Source organism: Ipomoea triloba, chromosome 13, assembly GCF_003576645.1.
Source record: "Ipomoea triloba cultivar NCNSP0323 chromosome 13, ASM357664v1".
Lineage (NCBI taxonomy): Eukaryota > Viridiplantae > Streptophyta > Magnoliopsida > Solanales > Convolvulaceae > Ipomoea > Ipomoea triloba.
In genome coordinates this window covers 31178330-31189713 of record NC_044928.1, presented here as the reverse complement: position 1 = coordinate 31189713, position 11384 = coordinate 31178330, and the positions used below count along the sequence as shown (strand labels likewise).

The 11384-nt window shown below is 36.8% G+C and overlaps 1 pseudogene; it reads left to right on the top strand.

Annotated features, from left to right (window-relative positions):
* The first annotated feature begins 1971 nt into the window (after positions 1 to 1971).
* Positions 1972 to 7927, top strand: LOC116001815 (annotated as a pseudogene).
* The last annotated feature ends 3457 nt before the right edge of the window (positions 7928 to 11384 follow it).

Sequence of the window (11384 nt, the reverse complement as noted above, 5' to 3'; positions counted from 1 at the left end):
TTTAAAGTCAATGGAAAATAATGGGTTGGTCAATGAAAAATAGCTAACATTTTCAACAAAATGACTTCCTTTTTTTGGGAGAAGTCATTTTCCGTTTGCAGAGTGGAGCAACCAATCACCCCCAGTTGTCGTCGTCGCCACCATCACCCCCCACCACACCCACCCCACCCCACCAACCACCACCTCCATCGCCACCGCCCGCACCCCAACCACCACAACCAACCCACCCACCACCACCACCACCCCTACCCCACCACCCACTACCATGGTATATTTTAAATATTTAAGATTAAAAATAATTATGCTCATTTTCTAGAAAATGAACCAAACACACCAAGACAGTTTTCTGGAACGCAACCAAACACTAGAAATGAAAATATTTTTTGAAAAATAACTCATTTTTCAGAAAATATTTTTCAAAAGTCATTTTTCTACTTTCCAAACACACCCCTAATGCTACTACGAAATCAATAAGACTTGAACATGAGATCTTATCTTTTTCTTTTTTTGATCAATCATGAGATCTCATCTTAGATACACAAAGAAAATGTAATGACTAACAGGCTCAATATGGACCTCTCCGAAGTCCAATTCAAATGACGGTGAGCCCAACACGACTACCAGTAGTTATGCCGTGGACCCAGGTCCACCTTGCAAGGTGGACCTGGGTCCAATACAACGTCGTTTTACAATTTAAAAAAAAATAACGGCGGCTTCTCATCACAACAGAACACAAACTCTACATTCACAGACCCTATACTCCACATTCACACATTACAGGGCTATATGTTTAGTGACTATATTACCACTGTTATGCATTCACGCATTCAAAACTCTACTCCATATTCACAACTTGGGAACTCCACATTCACACATTACAGGGCTACAAGTTGCTAGAACTCTATTAACTCTATTACAGATTCTCACATTCATAACTCTACATTCACAAATTTTATACTCCACATTCACAATTTGAAATCTCCACATTCACTGATTTCAGGGCAACTAGAACTCTATTAACTCTACTACAGATTCACACATTCATAACTTTACATTCACAAATTATATACTCTATATTCACACATTCATAACTCTACATTCACAAATTCTATACTTCATATTCACAATTTGAAACCTCCACATTCACACATTTCAGGATTATATGTTTAGTAATTTTAAAAAAAAATAGTGAAATGGGACCGGTCCGACCTGAGTCCACGGCATAATTTGCCCATAACTACTCACCAAAGCCCAATAAATTAGCCCAAAAAAGACCTACCCGCCAATTTTCAAACCCATTTAAAACTACCTTCCAAATTCGTTACTAAATCGGCTAAGGGTGTGTTTGGTAGCCCGGAAAATGATTTCTGGAAATCATTTTTCGGGCTTTTGGTGTTTGGAAGTGCATGGAAAATACAGTCAACGGAAAACAATTTCCGTTGACCAAGGAAAATGAGGCAGTCAACGGAAAACAATTTCCGTTGACCAAGGAAAATGAGGCCATTTTTCCGGAAAATGACTTCCGGATTTTTTTTCCGGAAGTCATTTTCCGGACTTGGCTTCAACGGATTTTTTTTCCGGAAGTCATTTTCCGGACTTGGCTTCAACAAATTTTTTTTCCGGAAGTCATTTTCCGGACTTGGCTTCAACAACTTTTTTGGCCAGAAGTCATTTTCCGGACTTGGCTTCAACAACTTTTTTGGCCAAAATGGTCACATTTGTTACTTTTTAAAAGAAATATTATTATTTTATATATTACTACTATTATTTTATATTTTTAAAAAATAATTAAAATGTAAAATAATATAATTTAATTCATTTTCCAGAAAATGAACCAAACACACAAAGACAATTTTCCAAAATGCAATCAAACACCAAAAATAAAACTATTTTCAGGAAAATGACTCATTTTCCAAAAAATATTTTCCTGCTTTTCCAAACACACCCTAACATTACACCATATCCTCTACTCTCATCTTCTTCATCTTCCCAAATCCCAACCCACCTACCCCCTCAAATCTACCTGCAATGAACTCAATCACCTTGCAAGGCGTTCATATCTTCCAGATTTCTCCGTATGTTCAAGTTCGCCGCAGAAGCCCCGCGGTTTTCAAGTTCAACGTCAGCCATTTCCCCCAACCTTCTCCGCGACGCTTGAGTATCCTCCGCTCCATGAAGTACCCCAAATTCGAGGTTCTGCAATCTGCATTTCGTTGCTTGGAGCTCAAAATGTGTTAGAAGTTAGAAACATTGTGGTGTTATGGTTTGCTTGAATTTTATTTTTTATTTTTTGTTTTGGGTTTATGTGCAGGTGGTTCGGTGCTCGATTCGGGAAGGTAGAGTATTGGAGCTTGAGGATGCAGCATTGATAGTGTCGACTTGTATTACTCGGACGTTGCCTCTGGCATTGACGCTAGAGCAAGGGTTGGAGAAGATTGAAGAAGCTGTTGAGGAGTTGAAGGCCAACCCTCCTGCTTGTGCTTTTGGTATGCTAAGATTTCAGGTAGTGAGGATCATCTGCTCAGTTCTAATTTAAAGTCATTTGTTTGGTCCCGATGAATTCTGTCAACTTTGATTAAAAAAAACTAGATTTCTATTGGAACTCATGAAGTGAGGCTTTTTGTGTAGTTAGGCATGGGAATTCTGTATTTGAGGAAACTTTGGCAGAAACAGAAAGAGGGCATTGTTATTTTGATTAATGTTATATATTTTCATGTAATGCTTGTATGGACTTGGGAATTCTTGGTTGACACTGCTCCTGTCACACTCATAGGTTGCAGTTCCACCTAGTCCAAAGTCTTTGAACTGGTTCTGCTGTCAGCCAGAGTCATCAGCAGTGTTTCCAATAATCTTTCTTTCCAAGGAGAGGGACCATCCAACCTACAAATCACTTGCTTTGGGTAGAACTCATGGAGTCTTTGGAATTGGTTCTGCAATCAACTTCAAGGGCCTTTCTTCAACCACTGCTGGAGAATTGAGTGAAAGTGGAAGGTAGTTTTGTCTCTTATTGTTACTTCACTAATTTGTTTGCTTATGATATCTCAAATCATGATTGAAAAAACCCTTAGTTCACTTAGTCAACTGTAAAATGATTTAATTTATTTTATTTTTATTTTTATTTTTTATGAGTAAAGAAAGTGTAAAAAGTTTTTTTAAATATCAAAGAAAGATATATTGAGTCAGTGAACATTGCGAAAATAAATGTTCCTTTATGATAACATTTGCAACGATTACAATGACAAAGGATAAAGGAACCTTAATGTTTTGGAATTAGGGGTTAAACAAAATGGATTTTAATAATTTTGTAAAAGTATTTGGTGAAATTGCCCCTTTATTCTTATAGTTCTAATGGTAGATTTATGACTTGATTCTGAAAGAAGATTAATGACACTTTGCTCTTAAATAAGGTGAACCATTGATAGTTATGCCCATATGTTTCCTTTTTTTTTTTTTTTTTCTTTTCTAAATATTTAGGGGCTTATTGCTTTTTGGGTATTAATCCTGTTAAAGTGTCACACTCTGTGAAGAATGAAGGCGGTTCTACATTAATTTTGATAAATTGGTACTTCTGCAGATATGTTTCCATTGATCCAAAACTTATAGTGGCTTATGGATTTTTCGGTATTGATTCTGATAAACTGTTGTCTTTCATGAAGCATGAGGCTGGCTCAGATTACTTTTTTGTTCCCCAGGTAATTTTAGTTTTCTTCCTTTTTATTGGTATATTACTTTTTTCACAATTTATTCTTTGTTTTTGTTGATATTTTTCATAAATATTTGAAGCTAACACATGAACATATTTCACAAGTTGCCCATTCTTGTACTCATATATGAGCTACTCCTAACATATGCCCACATGTAAATTGAGAATTTTATTTTTGTAGATTACATTAGATGAGGTTGGAGGTACTGCAATCTTGGCTGTGCAACTGGCATGGAATGATTCATCTATGTGCAACTTTGAAGAGGCTCTTCAAACATATGATGTCTCTCTTCTCCAGGTATTCTTTTGATCCTATCTTTATGTGCTGTATTTATTGATTACAAGTTTTTTTTTATGACTTAAATTTTTAAATTTGAATATCTGTTTGCATCATCTGTCCTTATCGCCATTCTTTTTTGAAAATTTTATCTGTGCACTCCCCCTTTTGTCTAAATGAATTTGGAAGCAAGATACATCTGTATATAGTTCAATTTTCAACCGAATTGTTGTCTATATACATTACCTTTTAAAACAACTTGTTCTAACTTGACCTCTTGCTCTTCTGTACATCCTTTTTGAACCTAACATTTACAAATCGGTCTAGTTTATCTCTTTTTAATTTCTTATTATATTTTGAAAAACTTTGATATGATTCATCCTATTTGTTTGCTCAACGTTGATGTTTCTTTTTGATGTCTAAAATCTTTAATCTATTGTTTCTCTTTTTATATTTAATTTTTCAGGCCAAACATAGCTGTTGCACCAAATCAGGAGGATGCAGCAGCAAACACATTAGCAGTACTCTTGGGAAATTTAACACAATAGAGGATGAAAATATCCAAATGGTAATACAGTTTAGTTTTGAAATCTGACCACTGAAATAATAATTCTCATTTATGTTCTGATTGTGAAAGCTGATACGTCAATTATTCAAATATTCCAAGGTTATTATAAGCATTCCCTAAGAAAAAAAAATTATGCAGCTGTTCCTTCAAATTCATTCCAATGCAAATTTCTTTTGTAGGTATGCACTCCATTCCAGCTGGTTAGAAATTATCTTGGACCAAGCAATGTGGAACTGGTATTCCCTTTATCCTGGTAATTATTGTTCCTCTAACTTTTTGAAGTCTTTCTGTGCTAGAAGCTGTCTATTTCTACTCTTTTCTGCACATACAAAATGGTCTTGCTACATTTTTATATTCTCGATGCAGATTGAACTAAATGGTTTCTGGTATCTATTTAATGCACCTGTTTCATGCAGAAAGAGGTTACCTGCTGTTCCAGTCAGTTCTTCGTGAGGCTTTCACCCTCTTTGGCTATTGCAAATAACATGGTATGCAAGGTTTGAAGTTTTGATTATATTCCCTTCCAGTTATCCTTTTGATGCCCCCAGACTCCCTCCTATTATCAATCAAAAGCAAGGGAATATAATCATTCGTTTTTCCTGCATCCTCAATACAGTGAAAAAAATAATAATAATAACCATTTTTTCTTCAGTTACCATAGACAAATTTTACTGAAGCCATTTGGTATATGACTCTTTTACAGTGTCACTGCCATCATCTAAATGAAGTTGAGTACATAAAGCAAAAATGGGCCAACATTAATTTCTTGTGGGCATCTCTTATAATTGAAGAATGCAACCGACTTGGTTTAACGGTGAGGCTTCCTTCAATAACCGGATTTACTTTATTGGGTTACAAACATCTAATTAATTCTACATCTAGTATTTTTGTATAGCTCCAGGCTCAAGGTCATCTCCCCTAGCAATTGCCGCTTCTACTCATCCAACTACAACTTGTATTGCATGCATAGATGAGCGTTCACTTTCATTTCATGCTGTTGGTTATGCCAAAGGTTCTCAGAGACCAGCAGTTGTCATAACATCATCAGGCACGGCAGTTTCAAATCTCCATCCTGCTGTGAGTTTAATTATGTAGTACTGCATTACATTTATTTTATCTTGAACTTTTTCAAATTTTAAAATGTTTTGTAGTTCTCTGTTTAAGGGGAAAAAAAGAGAATCAAATTGATTTGCTAGATATATTATAGCTTATGAAAATTGTGGCTTGACTTCCATTGTTCTATGGTAATTTGCAGATTGTTGAGGCAAGTCAAGAATTTGTCCCACTTCTCGTACTTACAGCGGATCGTCCTCCAGAGTTGCAATAATTTGAAGTATAATAGCCATCAATCAGGTTGTTTTCCCCTAATAATTTGAAGTATAATAGCCACTGCTCTATGAACAGTTATGGGTTGAATTGCAAAAAAAGGAAATCAGACACTCAGTTCAGTGTAAAATATGTCACGTATAAAGCTCTACATGAAATTCTTTTCTGTTAAAAAAAGCTACTAAGGTGACTACAAAAACCTCTAATGAATGAGATCTGCTCCTTACCCTGGTCGGTAGTTTTTGTAATTTTGGACTTTAAGCCATTATTTAACTTTGAATATGAAAATTTGAAAAGGTTATGAAAGTTGGAAAATTATTGATTTCAACTTTAGTTGTTCTTCAATACAAAAATTCATGTAATAAATATTCATATTTTCAAATGTTTCTGTTGATTTGTAAATATTTATTACATTTAAAATATACTCCTTAATATTTATGTTTTCTGTTAGTATTTGTCCTGTTCTGAGTATCTTTCATTTTTGTATATCAGGTCAGCCACTTTGGTCCATATGTAAGGCATTTTTTCAATTTTCCTACACCAACTGATGATATTTCTGCAAGGATGTTGCTTACCACAGTTGACTATGCTGTTCATATTGCAACCTCTTCACCATGTGGTCCAGTCCATATCAACTGCCCATTTCGTGAACCACTTGATAAATAGTCTAAAAACATGGAAACATTGGTGTTTAAGTGGGTTAAATGTTTGGATGTCAACCGCTGAACCTTTACTCGCTACTTTCAAGTCCAACATCCATTTGAATGCAGCTATGCTGACAGAGACATGGCTGAGGTTTTGCAAGTGATACAAATGGCAAATAAAGGCCTCTTATTGCTTGGAGCTGTTCATGGAGAGGGTGATGTATGGGCAGCGCTTCTCCTTGCCAAACACCTTTCATGGCCAGTTGTAGTTGACATCTTGTCAGGTCTACGATTGCGGAAATACATTGATCATTTTCGTGGAATTGAAAATAAAGTCTTGTTCATGATCATCTAGACCATTTACTCCTCTCAGATTCAGTCAAGGAATTCAGGTGATATGATGCTTGATGGCATCTTTATTTCCTATATATGATATGAAGAAACGTCTAGTTTTAGATTAACTGATATTCCTTAGGAAAGAGATTATATGAACTCCTTGACCTTTCTGGTGGAGAAGCCTTTTAGTTGAGTTCTTAAAGAACCTATTTCTTTTAGAGGTCTTAAGGGTTGCCCTTCAGTGAAGCAAATTATTTATTTTTATTATTTTTATTCATAATATTTTTATTCATAAGAGTGAATTCTTTTTTTTGGTCCTATTGTTATTGGTGATTTTCCAATTTTAGTCCGCTTTTGTTATTTTTGCCACATTGAGACCACATTTATTTAAAGTGTTCCAATTTTAGTCCACCGTTAGTATTTTCGTCAGTTGACCGTGTAATCTGGGGACATTTTGGTCTTTTAATGTTTGTCTCTTCTTTTTACCCTTTATTGGGTTTATCGAGGCAAACCCCACTCCTCTTCCGAGTATGTGAGTAAACACTCGCCCTGTGATCCTAGCCGGCAAAGGACCACAAGGAGGTTAACCAGCCTAGGTTGCCCTTTATCTTGTACCCTTCTGGCAGCCATTCCTCGTCCTGGTTTTCTTGGTCTTTGTCATCCTTACGCACCACCTAGATGAACTGCTTCCCGGATGCCTATAGGCCCACGACGATTTCGTGGAGTTGCGACGCTGTGAAGTGGGAGGTTCTTCCGAAGCATACATAGATTATAAAATTGGATTTTTTGGTGTCCAGCTATTTCAAGATCTCGTGTCCTTCTTCGCTAGATGGGGGTGATAATGTTGTTCCTTTTTCCTGTAGGGCTTTCTCTTCAATTTTTGTGTTAAAGAGGAGATGAGGGCATACATACTCGGGTTCGAGCTCGTAGACGCTATTGACGAACACTTCATAGCTTCTGGACTCTGATTCCTTGATTTTTTTTTATTAAGGAAAAACTGTAAGCTTTGACAATCTTTGTGGAACAAAGTTGGTACAGAGGATCAAAATTTATGGAAGTTTCTACATGTTCTTTCTCCCGTTCACTGGAATATTCATTCTTTTTCTTTATGGAAGTTTTTGTCATGGCATGATGCCCCTCTCCCACCCCAAAAATTTCAGTGCCCTCTGCCCATTTTCTGTTGTGGACTTTACAGGAAGAGCTAGCGAGTAGCCATTCGATGAGTTTGCGGTCCACTGAGCTGTCATCCATAGCTAACACATGCGGCATCTCGTATTCCAGCTCTACCATTGATGATGAACAAGAAGATGATGAAAGAAACGCCATGTTGTAGCTTGCAAGTAGCCTATTCCGTGGAACACCAATATGGGGATGCCCATTTTAGCGGTGACGTCAGTGAATTTAATTGGAAACCAAGTCGTCGGAGGTCAACTAGTCCATCCTCTCGCATCCTTCCGACAGCACGGAAGAGACAAACGTAGAAAGACGAATATGCCCCTGAATTACACGGTCAACTGACGTAAATACTAACAGTTGACTAAAATTGGTACATTTTAAATAAACGTGGTCTCAATGTGACAAAAATAACAAAAGCGGACTAAAATTAAAAAATCGCCAATAACAATAGGACCAAAAGAGGAATTCACTCTATTTGTCCACACAATAATTTGCCTACTTAAGGACTAGGGGTGAGCAAAAAATCGGTTAACCGCCCGATAACCGACAACCGAAAAAATCGGTTATCGGTCGGTTTCGGTTTTTAGTTTCAAAAAATTTTTGATTTTTCGGTATTTCGATTATTATTCGGTTTTTGGGTATCGGTACCGATAACCGACATATATATATATATATATATATATATATATATATATATATATATATAATATTCTTTTTTAGAAAATTATATATAACTTGTACTGCTAGAGGCCCAGACTTGTAGCCCAAATATGATCTGAGATATGAATATATGATTTCTTTGACCTAGTCCTAAAATCACGTAATTCAAAATTCCTCACGCACTCTATTCTAGAGTTTTGGACCTTCTCCCAATCTCCCGTAATCCCGTTCTCCGCGAGAGTGCGACGCCGATTCTGCTTCTCGGCTTCTCCGCTTCGGCCTCACGCCCTCGGCAGTCGGCCCTCCAGCTTCCAGCCTTCTACGATTCCACGCCAACGCCTTCTGGCCTTCGCTCCTCTGCCTCATCGCCCTCACGGACCTCACCGAGTCATCGGACCCTACTGCCCTCCAGCTTCCCGCCTTCCACGATTCCACGCCAACGCCTTCTGGCCTTCGCTCCTCTGCCTCATCGCCCTCACGGACCTCACCGAGTCACCGGACCCCGAACGCTCAGACGGCCCAGTCAATCAATCGGTAGTCAGTGAGTCAGGTAATATATTTCATTATTGTTTTAAATTTTGTTAAATGTTTAATTAAATAGATATAATTTTACACTATTAATAAATTATTTTATTGTTAACAGAGACGGAACTGCCCTGGGGCAGTGGGGGCAGCTGCCCCCACTGCCCAAAATATACAGCCCCAAAACGACGTCGTTTTGGGGCTGTATATAAATATAAATTTTTTTTTATTTTCCTTATTCTGCAGTTCAGAATTTCAGATCGCAGAAAGCTCATTCGCAAGTCGCAACTCTCTCGCTCACTCCGTGTCGCATCCTCGCTCCTCGCCGGAGCTCGCCTCTTTACCGGAGCTCGCCGGTCGTCCCTGCTACCGGTCACGCCTCTAATCTCCTTTCACTTCTCAGGTTCACATTTGCCCTAATTTCTCTACTTTAAATTTTGCCCTAAATCCTAATTTCTCTAATTTTATTTAAATCTTTGAACTATGATTATTGAATTAATGTTTATATATTTTGCTGTTTTGCTGTGATTATTTAAATTACTTCTCAGGTTCACATTTGAACTATGATTATTGAACTATGATTATTGAACTAAAAGATCAGCGTCCCTGTTTTGCTGTTTATCAATGTATCTATTTATATATTGAACTATGTTTATATATTTTGCTGTTTTGCTGTTTATATATTGAACTAAAATATATTTTATCAATGGATTATCTATTTATGTATTTTAGACATTTAGCAATTAGAATTCATAGCTTTTAGACATAACAGAATACACTGAATCAGTTTATCTGTTTATTAGTCAGAATTCATAATGTGTTTTGTTTAGTTTATGATATAATATTGTTTTATTGGTTCATTTATGGAAAAATTTTTCAAAAGAAAATCAACTTCTTTTGGGTATTCATCTAGTCAAGGTAGTCAGGAAGTGTCAAGTACAAGGCCTCGTATTGAAGTTAATATAGATGAGCTTGAAGTTGATCCGGGTAAAAGGAAAAATATATATGAATATCATATCAATGATAGAGATATTGTGCGGAGACGATATCTACAAATGGGTCCTTGTCAACCAAAAAATCATGTATTTCCTACTAGAGTGATTACGGGTGCTAATAGAAGATTTAATTCTAAATGGTTTGACGATCATAGTAATTGGTTGGAGTATAGTGTATCAAAAGATGCAGCATATTGTTTATGTTGTTATCTATTCAAAGATGAAAGCAGTGGACACCAAGCTGGGGGTGAGTCATTTGTTACAGTAGGATTCAACAATTGGAAAAAAGGACCGGAAAGGTTGCGTGCACATGTTGGTAATCATGATAGTGTTCACGCAAACATTTTTGGACTTAGTTTACCTTTGCTTCTTCGCCCCCCCTCAAATGAAATCCTGGATACGTCACTGATTGTTAATACTCAATAATTAATATGTTGTTACCTATTTAATTAAGTACAGTACGTAAATAAGTAAATTTCTTTACTGCCAATGTTCTGGAAATTTCTTTATTATATTTCGTATGAAGAATTTGAAGGCTTTGAAGGATGAAGCTTGGCAGAAATGCAGAATTTCCTTTCATTTCATTACTTTGATTTGTTTAGACTTGGCACTTGGTAGTGTGTATCATTTGCTATTTTGGATTTCATATTTTGGGTTTTAATTAGGCTTGGCAGTGTGTGTATCATACTATAAATTTACTACTTTGGATTTCATATTTTGAATTTGGGCATTGGCATTTGGCACATTGGGATTAAACAATATATATTTAGTGTTCTAAGTATTGCTAACAGAATATGAAGTCGGTTTTCGGTCGGTTTTAGAACCATCTTCGGTCGGTTACAAGAGTCAAAAATAAAAATTACAGTCGGTTTTTCTGTTTTTCGGACCGTTTGCTCACCCCTATTTAGGGCTCCGTATTTATTTGTATTTATTTATTTTTATCTGCCTCCAGACCTCTAGGTATAGCCATGGCCGACTCTTCTCCACTTGATTCCTCTACGCCCGACTCTTCTCCACTCGATTCCTCTCCACCCGACTCTTCTCCACTTGATTCCTCTCCACCCGACTCTTCTCCACTCGACTCCTCTCCACTCGATTCCTCTACGCCCGGCTCCTCTCTTGCAGATGAATTTCTGGCGAGTTTTCCTAAGGATATGCAGTGGCCATCGGTACCAAA